Source organism: Camellia sinensis, chromosome 13, assembly GCF_055761805.1.
Source record: "Camellia sinensis isolate YWXY chromosome 13, ASM5576180v1, whole genome shotgun sequence".
NCBI classification, from domain to species: Eukaryota; Viridiplantae; Streptophyta; class Magnoliopsida; order Ericales; family Theaceae; genus Camellia; species Camellia sinensis.
The window spans coordinates 107,981,387-108,003,483 of NC_138973.1; positions in this window are offsets into that span (position 1 = coordinate 107,981,387).

Consider the following 22,097-nt stretch of genomic DNA (forward strand, 5'->3'; position numbering starts at 1 on the left):
CCATTGCCAAAATCCCTTGTTCTTCAACCCTAGACCCTTTTTCCTCTCAGATCTATACTTTTCACGCGTTTTCCAACGGCCCCCTCGAAGTTGATTCGCGAAAAACTTTCGATTCTCTTCGTTTTGAACCGAACAAAAGTTGTTTTCGAAGCCTTTTCCACCATTTTCACCATTTGAGGTTTGTTTCCCTCAACTTTGACTTGAGTTTGGCACCCTTTTCCCGAGCTTTGACTTTCTTTGACTTTTTTCTTCTGAGAGTTGATTTTTTGTTGAATTTTTGCATTTTCGCCCCATTTTGCTCATTTTCACCTATTTTTACTTTCTTTCCAAATAGCAGACGGCGCACCACACAACGAAGGTTCTCCTAGGATGGAGGGGGAGCTCGAGCACATTCTGCTACCGTCCAAAGTTCGGCCATTTGACCCAGCGACGTACCATCCCGAGGTACATGTACTGCCACTTGGTACAGTCCATCATTTTACTAGCTTTGCACAGCATGCACCTGCAGACCTACTTCTTCGGGAGCTGGGGTCTCATTTGTCCTACGATGTCCCAGAGGTACATACTGCACTTTTACATTTTTTGCAATGTGTTTTACATTTCTTGCATAGCTCGCACTTTTTGCACTGTATTTTATCTGCTTATTCCGAACACACATACATACTGTATTCCTGCTCATTCTGAACATATTCACACACTGTATTTTTGCTCATTCTGAACATATTCACACACTGTATTTCTGCTCATTCTGAACATATTCACACACTGTATTTATGCTCATTCACACAGGTTGACTCCCGTTTCACCCGTGGGTACGGGTCCACTACGACAAGGGAGTAGTACTTGGAGCTCCCTGATGGCGTCCAGTAGATTATTGACAAGGCGGGGTTTGGCCTGTTCTGCACAGGGCTCTCACGTCTCTTTGCGAGTAGGACTGTCTTAGTCTCATTGGTAGAGAGATGGTGGGACATCACCAATTCCTTTCATTTCTTTACCACCGGGGACATGATGATGACCCCGTATGACTTTGCAATGCTGACAGGCCTTAAGGTAGAAGGCCAGCCAATCCCATATGACTCTGATATGGGTGAGTGGGAGACAGCTTGGGCTCATCTACTGAGAGCACACCTACCCATCTACCAATTATCGGGTTTGGTTCGGTATACCTGGTTCGCTGACCATTTCAGAGAGAGAAAGCCTACGACGGTCGAGGAGACAGAGCAGTACGCTCGAGGCTTTCTCATGTTCCTCTTCGGCACTACCCTGTTCGTCGATAGAGCGAACACAGTGGGGTTATATTTGCTGAGTGACTTAGTGGACCTGTCTCAGGTGCGGCACTATGATTGGAGGGGCACCGGCCTTGCTACCCTCAACTGTTATATGAGCTCGACCTCCCGTAGGAGTGGGAACATAGTAGGTGGCTACTGGAAAGCTTGGGAGGTATGCTTTATTGCTCAGCTTTACATTTTCTGTTATGCTTTCTGCTTTGCATTTCTGTATACTGTACACTGCACATACAAAATCTAATCTTTGCTCTTGTAGACGTCCCCGAACGCCCCGGGAGGACGAGTCCCCCCGTTCTGTTCGTTTTTGCGGGTCTACTGCAGTTCAGGACTCTCCAATTGTCACGGTTCTTAATCTGAACCAAAAAGTCCAAATCTGGCAAATCGTTTTGAGAAATAGATTTTTGAAAAAAAGTGCCAAACATGGATTGCTTTGCCAGATACAGCGTCGCCAACTAAATATTTTATTTTGGGAGAATTTAGGAAACCCTGACTCGGTGCCAAAGGCAACGTGTCCGTCATCACCAAAGTTACCTCGGCTTGGGAACTTGGGTACGATTAGGGAAGGTCAGCTATGAGCACCCCCGCTCGCCCGATCAAAGATCGGCCTCTACTAACCATGATATCTTGTTTTGAAAACATTATATGCTCTGATTCCATTTATTAGCCTAGAATTACTATGGTATGCGCGCAGTAAACAAGTATAGACCAAATTGCCTAAATTGGAACAAAACATTGCATATCCGTTTGTTTGGAAAAACGCTTTGGAATTTGCTACTCACAAGTAGGCTAAAATACGGATTTCAACGAGTTATCCCAACTCAAACAATCCAACCTTCACCCATGGGCATTTAAGCAGTTTATATCACATAAGCATCTAGCCTCATGGTAGTCATGCTATTATGTTAACGTTCACACTCATATGAGATGCTAAAGCATAAAGAGCTCACCTAGTACTCCGTGCCAAAACAAGAACATGTTAGCAATCATGCATGATCCAAGTCTATGTTTAAATGCCTAATGCAACGCATACGGAATGTCACTAGAGTAGGCTCGGCTAGTCTATAAATGACATGTTAAAATGCACAAGTAGCACGTATTCAAGTTAGATTTGAAATACTTATGCAGTTAGTATGATACGCCGAACCTAGTGCATGCAAGACTAATGAATGATGCACGCATGCATAGCATAAGGTATGCTAAAGTAAACATGTCCTAGTACTAACCATCAAAGCAGGTAAGTAAAAGGGAGAAAGAAGTGAGGGTTGGAAGACAAGCACACACGCACCCACACTTATTACAAATTCACCCTCGCTCGGAGGGACCAAAAGAATAATACAAATTAATTAACCTACAAGCTAATTAATTATTACAGACCACCTAATTAATTAAGCAAATTAACTAAGCTAAGAAAGCAGTAAAGGCCTCGGGAAGAGGATCCAATGCACGCGTGCTCGGGTTTGCTCGGAAATCCAACGCCATGCACAAGTTTGCCTCTGCTTTGGCTGTTCTGCTTCTCTGAAAATTGCACAACTCCCAAGGTTGCTTCTCTGAGTGTTGTGGGACACTACCAGCTGAGTGAGAACTCCACCGGCCTTGGAGAATGGTCACCGGCCACAAAATTATGCTCTCGGCCAAACCTGTTTTGCCAGTCGGCACCCAACACTGCCGGTCGGCCAATTCTTCCTGCTGAAACCTGTTTGACAACAGCAGAGGGCAGACAAGGCATGGCAATGTATTTCAAGCAAATGTATACACCAACCACACTCCTTATTATGTTTATGACTCAAAGGAGGATGGGCCTCGATTCTCGGGCCACCAATCACGCATTTCTATGCATGATGGCATAAGGGACCAAGTATGCATTTTGATTTCAAATGCAATGCACACACACAAACCAAGGCCCAATCCCTATCACTAGATCAAGGGACAAGGTATGCATGCTAGATGGCATGCAACCTAGGCATGCAAACTAGTATGCTATATGAACATGGGGGAAGCATGCAACAAAATGCAATAGAGCTAAGCATGTGTCAACAATGCAAGTAATGAGCATGCAAACATTATGCAACCAAAGCATGCAAGCATGTAGCAATGTGATAATATGGACAAGCCTCGGCCATGTCTAAATAGGAAGCCAAAATGCTATGGAATGGAGGCGAATACACACACAAACAATGCATGCAAAAATGGCCCAATGCTTAAGCATTAAAGAACATCTTTTAAGCACACTTAAAAGAGGATAATCATGGACAAATGGCATGCACATCAAACTCTGAAAATTATGTTAAGATGATACCAAATCCAACTACCAATGCAAGCAAGGCATGCAACCAAGCCCAAGAACTTAAACTACGGTTAAATGACACATGAAGCAAATGACCAAAGTGGACCAAAACAGTCCCAAATCATGTTAAGGAAAGTCCTAAAAACGACCTAGATGGCATCTAAATGATCTACACATGGAGGCATGCACAAATGCTTAAACATGGAGCATACAACACCACCTCTTAGAGGCATCAAAGGACATTGAAGGCAAGGATACAAGCATGTTATAAGGACTGAAATAACATGATAAGTGGTTCCAAACCACTGAAACAATGCAAGTAATGCATGCTAGAGAGGGCAAAGCTTAAGGCATTCAAGAGGGATTGCATGGTAGCTATACAAAGCAAGACATGAATGACTCAAATGACCTAAAATAGTCCCTTAGCACATCAAAATATGCATGTAAGCTTCACAAGGCTAAGCCTAAATCATGCTAGAACAAGGGTCTTACACCTAAAGCATGTTAAGGCAAAAATGTGGCATTACAAGACATGTATGCAAGGCATGCAAGGTGTGTCCAAACCAACTAAAAATAGAGGCATATTATGACATAATGAGCACAAAAATCAGTTAAAGCATGGCCAACATACACTTAAACAAGATGCTCCCTCAATAGGCAAAAATGGCCCTTTTCAAGGACAACAAGGAGAGGGGGTGGCCCTCTCCTTCCTAGGACCTCAAGGCACCATCCTCATCACTGAAATCCCTCAAGATTTCAGTGGTGAGGAGGCCCAAATACAATGGTCCCGGAGCTCAACCGAAATGGCACAAAACAAAGGCCAAACAAGCCTTAAGATGGGTCAAACAACCCCAAAGCTTAAAACACCCTTAACAAAATATTTAGAGCACTCAAAAACAAGACTTTTCTATGTTATATGTTAAGCTCAAAAACAGTTGCAAATATGGCAAAACAAGCTATGAAAACAAGGCTTAAAAGGGATAAAAGCTCACCCTCGAAGCACAACAGCAAATCAGCAACTTTTGGACCAAGAAAAGGCTTCAAATTACCCCAAAAATCACTTTCAAGGACCTCAGCTCAATAAAGGGAGTAGAGAACTAGGTGTTTGTGTGCAAAAGTGCAAAGAAAATGCACTTTTGAGCACAAACAAGCCCTAAACCTTAGAGAGAGAGGCAGAAAATGTAGAGAGAGAGAGAGAAAGATTTTTTGCTCCAAGTTCTATCTCTCTTCCTCTTCCTTTTGTATCTCTCTTTTCTTTTGAGAGAGCTTGATTGATATAGATATATCAATCTGCAGCTCTCTCAGAAGTCCTACGTCCAGGCATGGGCTAGGGTATGGCCTGGAATGACAGCTGCCAGCTGTCTACAGAAATATCTGTTGAAAACCACATTTGGCCAGCCGGCCCTTAAAGTGGTCGACCGGCAGTCAAATCGGCCGGCCGGCCATCACATTTGGCCGATGGCAACAAGACACAGTCGGTGGCCTCAAGCCACGGCCGGTGGAGTGTAGGGATATCCCAAAAGCCATTCCCTGCCCTCCAAAGCAAAAAAAACAAGTGTTTGGTGCAAGACCAGACACAAAACGGTCGAGTCGAGAGATTCTGAGGCAAGGCGCGTAGCCGAGGCCTCCGGGAACTCAAGACGAACACAAACATGAATGATCACCGAGTGTTCAAGCGGTGACGTCCAAGTCTTGAGGACGGTCAAAAATGGGGTGTCTACAGTTGCCCCTCTTTGACAGAACTCGAAAGTCATAACAATGACAGGAGTGAATGTCAAAGCCCAGAGACGACCCATTTTTGACAAGGCCAAAGACTTAGACAAAGCATACAAGCAGTAGACAAAGATATGCGCCCGAGGGCAGGGGCAAAATGCAAGACAATGCACAAAGCCGAGCATAACTTATGATCATGCAAGAAACATAGGGACGTATCCCGGTGTTTCGAAACGAAGGAGAAACATAGGGACGTATCCCAGTGTTTCGAAAAGAGAGAGAAACATAGGGACGTATCCTAGTGTTTCAGAGTGGTTCAAACACTGGAACGTATTCCAAATGCTCTTAACCAAAGAGGGAGAAACATAGGGACATATCCTGGTGTTTCGAAACGAAGGAGAAACATAGGGACGTATCCCGGTGTTTCCGAAAATGGATAGAAACATAGGGACGTATCCCGGTGTTTTGGAAGGAAGGAGAAACATAGGGATGTATCCCGGTGTTTCGGAGAGAGAGAAACGTAGGGACATATCCTGGTGTTTCGAAAAGGTATAAGCATTGGAACGTATTCCAAATGCTCTGAACCAAAAGGGAGAAGTATAGGGACATATCCCGATGTTTCAGAGAGGTAGAGAATCATAGGGACGTATCCCAGTGTTTCAGAAAGAGAGAGAAACATAGGGACGTATCCTGGTGTTTCAGAATGAGAAGAGAAAACATAGGGACGTATCCCGGTGTTTCGGAGAGAGAGAAACGTAGGGACATATTCTGGTGTTTCGAAAAGGTATAGAAACATAGGAACGTTGAGGGGTTTCTCGAGGCGATGGCCTCACTTGAGGGTATGGTCTTCCAGAGAGAGATGATGCTGCACTCTCACGGCATTCCGGTAACCCTTCAGTTTTCTTGCATTTTGGTCATCATATTTCTGCTGATATACCGAAACTAAACAGTACATTGCACTGATTCACATTTGACACGACACACTATATGTACATACCGTATCTGATCCCTGCATATACTTGCTTTGCACATTATACTTGCATCTGATATACATACGATGGCTGATATATTCAAACTGCCTTTTCAGGTCACACCTCTTCAGACGGGACCATCAGAGCCAGAGGCAGGACCATCAAGACCCCCTTCAGCAGCACGCGGCCAAGGGAGACATCGGGGACCCGTCATGCACGAGGATGATGACGACCCTAAGAAGGGCTCCAAGGATGGAAGTGGAGGCAGTTCTAGTTCCGGCTCTGGCTCCAATTTAGACAGCGGTGCCGACGATGATAGTTCTGAGACTGCACAACCGAGGAAGAGGACGAAGAGAGCCTCTCGATCTTGAGATGGGTGGCACTGATCCAGATGTTTTTGCTTTGGTTTCTATTCTTTTTGCTTAGTTTTCTTTTGCTAGTTGTATTAGCACATTGTACAGCCTTAGGCAGTTTATTTTCTTTAAAACTTGTACTTTTGTAAAAAAAATAAGAAACCATGATGAAATGAAAATAGCTTTTTGATTGAAAAAGTGTTACATTTTATATTCTGAGCATCTCATAACATCGCGCAGCATGAAAATGAGATTGATTTTTTTAAAAAAATTACACGCTCAAATTGCATTGTCTTAATCAGGTAGTGAACCGACCAACTACTGAAAGAACAAAACAACTCAATAAACAACATAAGGCCTCGACAGGCCAAACAAAGCAATTGCAACTCAATAAACAAATTACAACAACTCGATAAGCAAAACAACAACTTGATGAATGAAACAAATTCAATTCAATAAGCAAAAGGCAACAACTCAGTAAACAAATTGAATTGAAGCAACTTAACTAAACTAAAGAGTCAGACGCATCTAGGAAAGAACTGAACACAGGTTTTCAGCTTCTTCACCACACAAGAAGACCCAAAACCCTTTGTTGGGAACAAAAATAGACTGCCAGCCACTTTTTAATTATGCCAGCCACTTTTCCTCACTGTTGGCCACTAAAGTGGCTGGTCGGCTTCTTGAACTGGCCGGTCGGCCAGAATTTTTTAGGGCCTCTAGATGGCTGCCATATGTCCTTCACTCAATGCCTTATCTTCTATAAAAGTTCCAGCTTCGTGATCCCCTCATTCTAACTCAGTTTTTGCCCAAAATAGAAGCATTTCTTGCCCAAAAACTCTCCGATTGGCTCGCAACTTTAGATGGCTTGAAAAAGTTGAATTTCCGTGGTTTAGGAATAAATGCACTATTCACGCTGAGCCGCACCCCGCTGCGTTTTCCATTCCTCCATGCCGCGGCTAGGTGTTAGAACCCGATTACGCACGTTTTTAGCTTTGGCGGACAAGAGATATGTCCCGCTTTTGAAGATTTCCAAGCTTTGATGGAATCTCAGCGTGACGAGGAAATCTTGCCTCGGTCCTGTTTTGGCCACATCCAAGCTTTAGGACGGATGTGTGGGCTTACTTTGCATGGTGTTCGGTCTTTGATTTGCGACGGGGAGTTGGACATCCCTAGCATGATTCATCGATTTTCTGATGCCGGTGACTACGACGATCATCTTTGGCAAAGTTTTCGGAGACATGCCCTCTGCTTGTGCATGTTTCTCATTTCTTGCTTGCCCCTGTCTTTAGAGGGTCCAGATTTGTTTGATCGAGGTTGCCCAAGGCTTGAAAGAGGGCAAGAGCTGCATTGGCATGACACTAGCCGAAACCTTGATGGGTTTGGATGCTTTCCACCGTCGGGAGACAACTAGGCTCACAGAGAGTCCATTGCTCTTACAGGTAATGTTTCCCACCCTTCTCACATATGTATTTCTCACATCAATTGACCTTCAGGCTCAACTTTTTTTCTCTCAAAATCGTTTTCTCACTTTTCTCTCCACGCACACCTCTCTATTCTTTAGTCTTTCTTATTTTTCATCCCTCTCCAGATATGGCTGATGGACAAGTTGAAAGTAGTGGACTCATACCCAGCATATTCAGCACGTGGCTATTTCTTCCGGCAACGACTAGTTGATGCCCCGGATGAGAGATGGTGGTGCAAATGGATGTGCAGCCTATCTACAGTTAACATCGTTTGGCGTTGCATTTGGATGGATCTGCCTAAGATGAGCTACAGCATAGCTCGGCAGCCTGGCATTCAGTTGATTGGTCTAACACACTATGTTTTCTATTTTCCCTTCTAGTTCCAGCGTCAGTTTAGACACATCTAGGCTTATCCAGAAGAGGGAGTGGAATACTTGACTTCATATCTGATTAAAGGCTCACATCTAGCTCGACACATCACTGCATGGAGAACAAGAGAGCTTCTAGCCCCCACTCCCAATTTTAGTTGCATCCTTTCTGACGAGTGCATAGCTTGGCTTGATAATGAGGCACAAACCGGACCTACTTTAACATCTGAAGCTTCCACAAGCTCTGGGAGGGGGCGCAAGAACACCTAACTTGACTATGCCCGAAATTTATTGCTTTAATCTGTACTTTCAAGTTTTCTTTTTAAATGTAATAAAAAGGAACTTCAGTTTTGTATCAAAAGTCGGAGAACTCTGTATTGAAATCAATAAAATTGAAGGTTGTGGGTACTGAAAGTTCTCCATCATGGTCCAAAAATGGTCTAAGTTGTAAAAAGATTAATTTGAACAAAATTAACTTTTATTAAAACTTTTCAAAACCATTTTCGATATGGATCATGACTGGACACACCCAAGATCTATCACTGAGATGTACAACCCCGGATCCAGCAACTGGAAAGTTGACCCTTGTCTGAAGGGCACTGCACGGTAACGAAAGTTTTCCCTTGTCTGAATAGCACCGCAGTGCACTGTAATCAGTCCTCATAGTAAAGATCACAACCGAACTCTCAGGTACACAGAAGACACAGATGACCAAGACAATCACATGGACACTGTTGGTTTGGAAGTATTTATGGCTGGACTTCATAATGAAGTTGCCTATGTATCCCGAAGATGGGAATCAAGCCTTACGTAGTTCAGTTTGAGTTCACTTGAGTATTAACACTCTCCTTTTGCCAATGCCGTCTTTTCTGGGTTTTCAACCTTGTGAGCTCAGTTTTTCTTTATTTCCAATTTTTGTGCTCTAACTTTTGCCTAGGTCGCCCTTTCGGGTTTTCAGCCTAGCGAGCCACTCATAGATAATATTTCTTCAACTTGTCCATGTTGATCGGTTGGGAGAATTCAAGGCCATCCAGGTCCATAAGAACGACAGCTCCACCCGACCAGATTGACTTGATAATGTAAGGACCAGTCCAATTTGGTCTAAACTTGCCCCTAGGGTCGTGGATGGGAGCTCGGTTGTCTTTGAGCACCAAATCCCCTTCTTTCAGATTCCTAGACATAACCTTCTTTTTGAAAGCCCTAGCAATCCTTCGTTGATAACCTTGGACGTGATACAGTGCTTTTAGCCTTCTCTCGTCAAACAGCATAAGTTCTTCGAACCTGCTCTACTGCCAATCTGCTTCTACTATTTGGCACTCAGCCATAACTTGTAATGGCAGAACCTCAACTTCGATCGGTAGAACAGCCTTCATCCCATAAACCAAAGAATATAGAGTTGCCCCTGTAGAAGTTGAATTGATGTCCGGTAGCCCCAAAGAGCAAATGGCAACTTATCTGGCCAATCTCTGTAAGTTTCCACCATCTTCTGCAAAATATGTTTGATGTTCTTGTTGGCGGCCTCAATAGCTCCGTTGGTTTGTAGCCGATAGGTGGATGACTTATGAAAAGCCACGTTGTACTTCTCTAACAAGCCTATCACTTCCTTCTTGAAATGGGAACCGTTATCAGAGATGATCTCATTCGGAACTCTGTTGCGATAGATAATGTTGTTCCTGATAAACTTAGCTACGTGTGATGCTTTTATCACCGCATAGGATTGGGCCTCGATCCGCTTTGTAAAGTAGTCTATTGCTACAAAGATGTTCTCATGCCCATTCGACTCCTTCGGAGTAACTGCCCCAATAACATCAATTTTCCAGACTGAAAATGGCCACAGAGAAGTCATGTTGTACAGCGTTGACGGCGAGATATTCATGCGGTTTGCTTAGATCTGACATTTGTGGTATCGCCAAACAAAACTGATACAATCCTCCTCCATGGTTGACCAGTAGTTATCCTGTCTAAGAATCTTCCGAGCTAGCATCACTCCGCTTATGTGCAATCCGCACTCTCACCCATGGATGGCCTCCATTAGGTGCTTCGATGCCTCAGCATCAACCCACAGTTTATGCATTCCCAGACGACCCCGTTTGTACAATTTATCCCCGCATATGATAAACTGAGTAGCCATTCTTCATATTGCCCTCTTGTCCTTGGCATTTGCCTCTGGTGGATAAACCTCCTTTTCTAAGAAGTTCCAAACATCATAATACCAGGGGTTGTGATCTTGTACTTCATCAACAACGGCAATCAACTCGTAGGCCGACACAAATTTCTATTCAATAATTATCGAACGCATCCGAACTCCAAAAGGGATGTCTATCATGGAAGATAGAGTTGCTAAAGAATCGGCGAACCTGTTGTTCTCTCTTAACAGATGGGCGAAGTTCAGCTTCTCAAACCGAGGAATCAGAACGTCCAAGGCCTGGTGATAGATTTTCATCCTTTCTTCTTTAACCTTCCAATCTCCTTTTGCTTGAGATACAACTAGGTTCGAGTCTCCGATGGCGTCCAACCGTTTTGCCCCTAGTTCTAGGGCAGCTTCTAGTCCAGCAATATATGCCTGATGCTCTGCTTCATTATTGGATACCTTGAATCGGAGTTTGAAAGCTAAGGGTATGCGGGAATTGTCAGGTGCTATCAGCAACACCCCTATCCCATACCCGTACTGGTTTGACGCTCCGTCAAAGTACATAGTCTAAGTTTCTTCTTCGACATGCAGAATGGCCTCATTTGGGAACAGATATTCAATTGCTTCATCTCCCTCAATTGGGTGATCGACTAGGAACTCCGCTACCCCTCTCTCTTTCACTGACTTGCGCGTCATGTATTTCAGATCAAATTCAGAGAAAAGAAACAACCAATGAGCTAGCCTACCCATAAGTGCCGGTTTCTCGAAGAGATTTGATAGGATCTAATCTCGAAACCAGAATTATAGAGTGAGCTAATAAGTAGTGCCTCAACTTCCTGGTAGCCCATACCAAGGCCAAACAAGCCTTCTCAAGCGGAGTGTAACGGGTCTCATATTCCAGCATTTTCTTGCTCAGGTAATAGATAGCCTTTTCCACTTTATCCTCAGATTTCTGCGTAAGCATGCAACCCATTGTCGTCTCGGTTACTGATAGGTACAGAATCAACGGTTTCCCCGGCTCTGGCGGTAACAACACGGGTGGGTTCTGTAAATATTGCTTGATTTGCTCAAAAGCAGCTTGGCATTAGTCGTCCTAATGGAATTTCTTTCCTTTCTTCAGGAGACCAAATAGTGGTTTACAAGTCAAGGCTAATTTTGTAATAAACTGTCTTATGAATTACACTTTACCCAGAAAGCCTCGCACCGCCTTTTCAGTCCTTGGTGGTGGCATTTCTAAGATGGCCTTAATCTTGGAAGAATCGACTTCGATACCCCTTTGTGTGATCAAGAACCCCAGCATTTTCCCTGCTGTTAGGGCTGCAAACGAACCGAATTGTTCATGAACAAGTTCGGCTTGGCTCGTTAAGGGCTCAGCTTGGCTCGGCTTGGCTCATTTAGTAAATGAGCCGAGCTCAAATATTAGGCTCATTTAGTAAACAAGCCGAGCTCGAGCTCACATAAGCTCGACTCGTTAAGCTTGGCTCGTTTATCTTTATTTAAATTATATAATAAATATATTAAATAATATATAAATATATATAAAAATAATAATATAAATACATTTTTTATATATTAAATAATATAAACAATATTTTTTATTTAAATATTTATATTTAAATAATATAAATAATATTAAAAAAAATTATCGAGCCGAGCCGAGCTGAGCTCGAGCCTAGTTCCTTATCGAGCCAAGCAGGTCAGTAAACGAGCTCGATAAGTAAACGAGTTGAGCTCAAGGTCAGCAAAGCTCGGCTCGGCCCAATTCGATTCGTTTGCAGCTCTACCTGCTGTGACACCAAAAGTACATTTCTAAGGATTCAGTCGCAACCGATACTCTCTGATCTATTGGAAAAATTTCTTCAAGGCAGTGTAGTGGCCCTATCTATCCTTGGACTTGACAATCATGTCATCCACATACACCTCAACCTCTTTGTGGATCAAGTCATGCAGAATCGTGGTCGCAGCCCGTTGATAAGTGGCCCCAGCATTCTTAAGTCCAAACGGCATCACCCTATAATAGTAAGTTCCCCATAGGTTGGTGAAAGTAGTCTTCTTCCTATCTTCGGGTGCAATCAGGATCTGGTTGCACCCGAAAAACCCATTCATGAAGGAGAACAACGCATGCCCTGCTGTGAAGTCTACTAATTCGTCGATATGTGGCAGAGGAAAGTCGTCCTTTGGACTGGCTTTGTTCAAATCCCTAAAGTCCACACAAACCCGAATTCTGCAATCTTTCTTTGGCACCAAAACTATGTTGGCCAACCAAGTAAGATACTTAGATACTAACAGGAACCCTACATCAATCTGCTTGGTGACCTCATCCTTGATTTTTAAAGCGCAATCTGGGCGGATCCTTCAGAGCTTCAGCTTAACAAGTCAGGCCTCTAGGTCAAGAAGGATCCAGTGCTGTACAATCTCAGGATCGATTCCAGGCATGTCTTCGTAGGACCATGCGGATACATCTTTGAAATCTTTTAATAAAGCGACTAAGCGCTCGCGTTCCTCAGAAGACAACGTGAACTCGATCTGGACCAACCGCGGATCCTTCTTAGTACCCGCATTAATTGTAGTGATTTCATCAACCAAAGGTTTTACAAACCTCTTCTGCTCTCGATCGATCAAATACTTTAAAACCAGAGGAATTCCTTCCTCATCGTTTTCATCAAAGTTTTGAAAGTCTTGATTAATGCAATAAACGAGCGGCACAAAAAAGTACTCAGAAACCACGGTTCGATTCTCATTAACAACATCCAGTTCGTCTGATCCTTCGGTTACAACAGACTCAAAGGAAAATGAAAAAGACGACCTAGACAGAACAACAACATCCAGGTTACCAACCCCAGGAATACCGGACTCAGACTCAGAAGAACTAGAATTTGATTCTGACTCCACAGACTCTGTGGAATCAGATTCCAGTTCACCACTTGATCCAGAACTGCTAGTCAAAAAGCCCTCCTCATACTGCCAAACGAGGAAGAGTGTGATGGATGCGTCCAGAATACCAGAAGAAGGGCCCATAGCCAGTTGATCCCCAATCATGGAGACAGAGAAGTCGTCCCCCGCGCACTCTGGTGTGATCTGAGGATCTGAGAGGAGACAAGCCAACGCTACCCCCATCTCAAGTTCTATGCTATCGGATTCATCCTCTTTGCAATGTTCAGCCTCAGCCATTATGTTAGTCTGCTCTTCGGTAACTTCATTCCCTGATAACTGAAGGTCGAAGAAGATCTAGAAGCCGGGCAAGCGCCACTTCTCTGAATTCAGCCATGTCTCAGGAAAGCCACAAAATAAGAAATATTCCCGCTCCCGGACGAAGCGTCCGTTTAGGGTTCCTTGGATAGGTCCGTGCACCAGCTCGTAGTGCTTCCCAATCTGTCTTGCTTTGGCTCTTCTGGCCATTTCTTTTTCCTTTCTCACCCAATCTTCCTTGGTATGTGTATAACCTAAACCAAAGGTATGGGGGTTGTACGGCACTTCGGCCAATTCAGTGATGCCCTTCCGGCCACTTCTTCCTAATCCCATTCTGGGCATATGCTGAAGCTTGTTCATGAGGTATACCGACTACGCTCTGACATACATACCCTCATCTGCTGCTAAGATGGTTTGCACTGCCCAAACCTCAGCCAAACTAAACCCAGATAGAAAGACATCTTCCTCGCCATAGTCAATTTCCAACACTGGTGTGGTTGCTTCTGGTAGCGGATGGTTGGATGAATTCTCGAAAACGATTGCTACCCCCTTCCCATAAGGGTATTTTAGCATCTGGTGGAGAGTAAAAAAGACTGCCTTCACAAGGTGTAGCCAGGGTCTTCCAAGCAGTAAGTTGAAAGTGGCCGGGACATCTAGGACATGAAACTTGACGTCCTGTTGAGCTGGGCCAACCCGAACTCGAATTTGTACTGTACCCATCACTTTCCTACTGGTGTTATCATATGCCTGAATCACTTGGGTTGTAGGTATGAAATCTAACAGTTTTAGGCCAATGGCGTAAGCTATGCGAGACAGACAGACAGACGTTGATAGCCGAGCCAATGTCTACCAACACCACCGACACCCATTTTTCTCTGCACTCAACAGATATGTACAAGGGTTTGTTATGTGCTGAGCCTTCTGGCGGTAGTTCTTTGTCTGTGAATGTAATAACCCTCACCACTGATTACTGCAAAACTGAGATTGATTGTGATAAGTAATTGAATTGACTGAAATACTGAACTGATTGATTGAATGTAATAGTTTAAATGCATTTCTATCTGTTTGACTGTTAAATTATTTGTCCATGTTCTATGTTTAAGTTGCGAATTGAAGACCATATCGGCGGCCGAATCCGTAATCGATTGATGTTTTCTAATCATTAGAATTTATGTGATTTTAGGGTGTGTTAATTTGAAAACTGATTTGGTACGATTAAATTGGATCAATATTGATAAATTACATATTTTGGCTTTAATTATAACTTTGACATTTGAGTGGGCCACTACACCAAACTTTGTCTAAGACTTAGTCTTGCACTACGCAACTCTTCCTCAGCCATTTTGAGAGCATAGTCGACTAGAGTGAGAGAGTGAGAGGAAAACAGTGTTTTCAACTTGAATTCATCAATTTTAGTTTGGAGAATTGAAGGAAGTGAAGAGAGATTGCATAATTGAGCCTCCTTGCCTTTGATTCAAGACTTAAGGTAGAGATTGTACCTTCTTGTTCATGTAATCAAGTTATATGTTGCATGGTTTATGGAAGTTTAGAAATTAAGGGCATGAATTAACTTTAAATTGTTAAATTGAAGTTCATCCCATGCATGCATGCTTGTATCCTAGCATTTTGAGGTTGAATACATGGAATTTGGCACTTGCATGTTCATATGTTTGCACTGGACCATGAACTCATCTTGGTTTTGAAGGAATTGACTCATTTGAGCATGTAATTGAAGCTTTGAATTGGTTTAAACTCATGCATGTCATGTTTGAGTTATGTTCTTGAGTTTTGGTTTGAAATTGGATTTATTTGAACTACCTTTGGGCTTTGATTTTTACAATTGAGCTTTGAATCATGTTAGACTATGAGTTTTGAAGTGTTTTCCAGGAAATGGGCCCAAAGGAATTGAATTTGAGCTTGAGGTTCAAATCTAGGAATTCCAAATTTTGAACTCACGCTCGAGCGGGGTGATTGGCGCTCAAGCGTGGGAATCGTGCTTCCAGCATTTTGTTCTATTTTTAAGTGAGCTCGAGCAGGGTAATTTACGCTCGAGCGGGACATTGTGTCTTACACTCGAGCGGATGTTGAGCGTCCAATCGAGCAGAATTTTCACACATCCAGCACTTTTGACTGTTTTGCAGTACGCCCGAACGGGTAATTCTACGCTTTGTCTACATGTCCGCTCGAGCGGAGTAACCTACGCTCGAGTGGGACCCCTGTTTTCTGAAAATTCTAAAAATGCTTTTAAAGTGCATCTTTGTATCCTCATTTCATCCTAGGCATTCTTAGGCCTAGTTTAAGGCATCTTAATGAGGGTATAGATGTAGAACCACACCGAGTCAAGATAGGGATTAAGTTATTTTATTCCCAACTGTGAACTTAGTGTGTGTTCACTCTGTAACTGTGTAGGGTTGGCATCTGAGGATGCGCTCTAGCTTAATTGTAGCCCAGAACTCTGTGAGTAACAACTGTGTAAAGATATGTTCAAATATGATTATCTTCTGAATAATTGAACCGTACTGTTTTCTGAAATGATACTGTTACTGAATGAATGATGTCCTAATTGTGAACTGTATTGTGGCATCCTTAGCAATTACTGTTATTGTTACTGTTACTATTACTGTTACAGAGATCTCTATTGGTTCCCAGGTTGGAACCACTGCTGTTTACTGATATGATGGCCATCAACTGACTGTTCGGTCTGATAAGACCTACTGTACTGTTTTGCTACTGGATGTACCACATATGACTGTTATGACTGAATGACTGATATACTGAATCAATTGACTGTTTTCAATACCGAAAAGGCATTCATTCTTAACCTCTTTACGCGTTATGTTATTCACTGGGCTTTAGCTCACTGCTCATATATATATATATATATGTAGGTGTGCAGGCACCAGACTGCTGCTAGAAGCGTCGGGATAAGCTCCAATTTTGTCAAGCCAACCTCTGTGCCTCACTGCGAGGTTCTGAGCTTGCCAAGCTATGGCTTAGGGGTGTTTTAATTTCCCCCGTTTGTCTCTGTATTGGTTTTTGTAATGTTGTATAAACTGATAGCACTGTACTGTACTGTCTTAATAGGGATTAAGTCCCTGACCTGGATGATTGTAAATGTTGTACAAATTGTTTTGCACTGATTATATATATGTATGAAAAGTCTTTTTGCATACAGACCGTCATAGCTCATTGGACACTGTTTACTTACTATTTTGGCTTCCGCCATGCCCCTGTACTCTGTATTACTGTATTACTGTTAAGCAGGCCTTCTGTAATCTCGGATTACTGACCGGTTACGGTGCTAAACCCATAGGGGGCGGGTTTGGGTCGTGACAGAGTGGTATCAGAGCGATACTTAACCACGAGTTGTACCGTACACACGTGTCCAAATGAGCTATAGGGTGTCCTAGAAAAGCAATTAGGGCATCACATGAGCATAAAAAGTGTGTGTGGACATGACATGAATATGTGTTAATGTGTTGAAACATATAACTGCTTATGTTTAAATGTTTAAAGTATGCAACTTTCTATGTTTATTATTATAATGTTGCATGTAGTGAAATAGATAATGCAAGCACTGCTAATGAAACTGAATCCTTTGAGGCAAGAATGGCAAGGTTGAAAAGAATGGTGGAACCACTAACAGCAAGACTAGAACAACAACAGAACCAACAGCCCCCACCTCCTCCAGCACAACCAGAGCCACCTGTTAATGATGATATCATAGCTTTGACACAGAAATTTAGTAAGATGAAACCGCCATCCTTTCAGGGAGGCCTTCAACCCTTAAAAGCTGAAGCCTGGGTTCTTGAAACAGAAAAAGTTATTTGACGTGTTCTCGTGCTCTGAAGCACATAAAGTATTGCTAGCTACCTTCACCTTGCAAGAAGAGGCGAGAAGGTGGTGGATGCTAGTCCGTGATACCAACACTGTTGTAACTTAGGCTCAGTTCAAGGAGTCCTTTTTCGAAAAGTACTTTCATCAGTGTGTCAGGGACAGAAAGGTGACTGAATTTGAACAACTGAAACAAGGTACCATGTCCATAGGAGAGTATGAGACAAACTTTACAGAACTTGCCCATTATGCACCACACATGGTTAATACAGATTACAAAAAGGCCAGGAAGTTTGAACGTGGCCTTAATGTAGAAATACTCAACAGGATTAACGTACTGAAACTGCTCAAATATGTAGATGTTCTTGACCGAGCCATTGTGGCCGAAGCAAATATCGAAGCTTTGAAACAGATTGAAACACCCGCAACTGAGTGGCGCGAAAGAAACAGGGTTTTAAATTCAAGAAAGGCAGGAACAACCCACTGAACAAAAAGCAAAACTTAGGGTCAACCACCAGCTCCAGTCAGGGAAGTGGTTCCACACCGCCCTGCTCCGAATGTGGTAAGAAACACAAAGGGGTTTGTTATAAATTATCTGGTGCTTGTTACAGGTGTGGCAAAGTGAGCCACATGGTAAAAGATTGCCCCTTTGCTCCTCAGGGCAATAGTAAAGCTGCAGCCAGCGACGCAGCATCAACTGCTCTACCAAAATCCAACCCCAAAGCTACTGGGAAAGAGCCTATGAGGCAAGGCCGAGTGTTCGCACTCGTACCTCGAAACGTACAAAATACCAAGACCGTTATGTCAGGTATCCTCTCAATTTGTACTCAAAATGCTTATGTACTGATTGATTCGGGGTCTACACATTCATACGTGTCGCATGCCTTTTCGCGAAAATTGAATAGACCATTAGAACCCATTAATTATCTGTTAGCTGTATCTTCACCTGTTAGGGGATCTATGATTTGTGCTTACATGTACCCTGCATGTGAAATTATTGTTGGGGATATGCATCTGTATATTGACTTACTGCCACTAAATATTGACCATTTTGATGTAATATTGAGGATGGACTGATTACAAAAATATCATGCTACTATTGACTGTGTAACTAAACAAGTGATTTTTCGTTCACCTGGCTTACCCGAATTTGTGTTTAATGGGGTTGGAGTAGTACCTCCCCCGTATTTGATTTCATCCATGAAAGCCTGTAAATTGATTAAGAAGGGGTGTAAAGGGTATCTGTGTTATGTATTAACTGTACCTACTAATGATAACACTAATGTGAACAGTATCCCTATAGTCAGAGAATTCCCAAATGTTTTCCCAGATAGTCTACCAGGGGATATGATTGATAGGGAGATTGAGTTCACTATTGATGTAATTCCGGGTACACAGCCAGTGTCTAAAGCTCCTTACCGAATGGCTCCGACTGAATTGAAAGAATTGAAAGTGTAACTGCAAGAACTGTTAGATAAAAAGTTTATCAGGCCCAGTACTTCATCGTGGGGCGCACCTGTCTTATTTGTGAAAAAAAAAGACGGCTCACTGAGACTCTGTATCGACTACCGTGAACTGAACAAGGTAACTGTGAAAAATAAATATCCATTGCCGTGTATTGATGACTTATTTGATCAGTTACAGGATGCTCAAGTTTTCTCTAAGATTGATCTCAGATCTGGATATCATCAGCTGAAAGTTAAACCAGAAGACAATGATAAAACTGCTTTTCGAACGAGGTATGGACATTATGAATTTTTAGTTATGCCTTTCAGAGTTACCAATGCACCTGCTGCATTTATGGACCTCATGAACAGAATCTTTAAACCATTCCTCGACGACTTTATTGTTGTATTTATTGACGACATTCTAATTTATTCTAAGAGTAGAGAAGAACATGAACATCATCTAAGACTTGCCCTACAGACCCTAAGAGAACAAAAAAATTTTGCTAAACTATCTATATGTGAATTTTGGCTTGATCATGTTATGTTTTTGGGACATGTTATTAGCAAGGATGGAATTTCAGTTGATCTATAGAAAGTTGAAGCAGTAATGAATTGGCCTAGACCAACCAACGTTACAGAAGTCCGAAGCTTTTTGGGATTAGCTGGATATTACAGAAGATTTGTCAAAGATTTCACCAAACTGGCCTTACCGTTGACTCAATTGACTCAAAAGGGGATATCATTTGACTGGACTGACCAAAGGGAATTAGCATTCCAAGAGTTGAAAACTCGACTTGTGACTGCACCGGTTCTTACCCTACCTTCAAGTACGGATGGTTTTACCATTTTTAGTGATGCTTCTTATAAGGGTTTGGGATGTTTTTTAATGCAGAATGGGAGAGTTATTGCCTATGCTTCCCGACAATTGAGACCGCATGAAAAGAACTACCCGACCCATGATCTAGAACTTGCTGCAGTAGTATTTACATTGAAAATCTGGCGTCACTACCTTTATGGGGCTACATGTGAAGTATATACCGACTACAAGAGTCTGAAATATTTCTTCACACAGAAATAACTGAACATGAGACAGCGGAGATGGCTAGAATTGATTAAAGATTATGACCTACAGATTTTGTACCATCCGGGAAAAGCCAACACCGTTGCCGATGCATTGAGTCGGAAATCGATTGGGAACTTAGCCTGTTTACTCACTGGACAGAAAGAGTTGCTTTGTGACCTTGAGAAATTCGAAATTGAGATTGTTTTGCGAGAACAAGGCGGAACAATAGCTGTTATTTCTGCTCAACCGGCACTGATTGAAGTTATTAAAGAGAAACAACAACAGGATGACTTCTTGAAGAAGATCATTGATGAACTAGAATCCAAACCGAGGCCGGATTTCAAATTTGAGAATAATGTACTGAAATTTCAAGAAAGATTGTGTGTACCGAATGACTCTAAACTGAAAAGAAGAATTCTGTAAGAGGGCTACAATTCAAAACTGTCTATCCACCCAGGAAATACAAAAATGTATCAAGACTTGAAATTGAATTTCTAGTGGTCGGGAATGAAGAAAGAAATTACTGATTTTGTATCGAAATGTCTTCATTGCCAACAAGTCAAAGCCGAACATCAACGACCTGCAGGCTTACTGCAGCCCTTACCTATACCGGAGTGGAAATGGGAACATATCACCATGGATTTGATTGTTGGTTTACTTCGCTCTAGTAAAGGTATGGACTCAATTTGGGTTATTGTTGATAGACTGACTAAATCTGCTCACTTCTTATCTGTCAAAATAATCTATAATGCGGACAAATTGGCTATACTCTATATTGATGAGATTGTTAGATTGCGTGGAGTGCCTGTGTCCATTGTTTCTGATAGGGACTCGAAGTTTATATCGAGATTTTGACAAAGCTTACAGACTGCATTGGGTACTGAACTGAGACTGAATAGTGCCTATCATCCTCAGACAGATGGCCAGTCAGAAAGGACCATCCAGACTCTGGAGGACTTACTGAGAATGTGTGTCCTTGATTTTCAGGGAAATTGGGAAAGCCATTTGCCATTGGTTGAATTCGCCTACAACAGTTATCACTCAAGTATTGGTATGGCGCCTTTCGAGGCATTGTATGGCAGAAAATGTCGATCTCCGATCTGCTAGGCAGAAGTTGGAGATGGGCCCGAGATTGTGTATGAAACTACAGAAAAAGTAAAACTGATCCAATAGAGACTGAAAACCACACAGAGCCGACAGAAAAGTTATGCAGATGTCAGAAGGCGAGACAAAGAGTATGAAGTAGGTGATCACATTTGTAACGACCCCAAAGTGCGTATAGAAAGTTATCCTTATTTAATTAGGGGTTAATGTGTTTGCTATTGGAATTGAAGAACTATCCGTTGGTTTATACCTTTGAAACTGGAAGTGGTGCCCTTTACCAAACAATCTGAAATTTTTCCCTCCGCTCGAGCGGAGTAGTTGGCGCTCGAGTGTACTTCTGGGGTTTCCAGTAATTTTGCAGGCGGACTGACATTCTGGGAGTGGTGATTTTCCGCTCGAGCGTATAAGTGGGCGCTCGAGCGGGTCGCCTAGTTAAATTTGATTCTGAGGCATGTGGGCTCATTTTTTATGTTCTTCTTAGTGTGTTTGGAATGTTCTTACCTTGTTTTGGGGTATTGATTGAGATGATAATATGATGGTAAAGTAAGATTGGACCAAAAACTTTAATTTGAATAATTCGTTTACGACCAACCGTCACTCATTTGCCCTTTCCTTTTTCCACACTTTGAATATGGATGTGAGGTTAGAACCATTGGAAAGCTTATTTCCGGGGCTTCAATTTGGACACAAGAACGACCTAAAACGGAGTCCGGATGGGAGAGTTATACCTGTTTGAAGTTTTGAAATCTGTGCTGGGAGAAGGTCCGCTCGAGCGGGAATAGGGATGCTCGAGCGGGAATAGCGAACACAGCAGCTTTAAAATGGAATTTCTGGATCATTCTTGTTATTTTTCTTTTCTCTCTTCTCTCCTCTCTCCCTAGGTCCGAAAA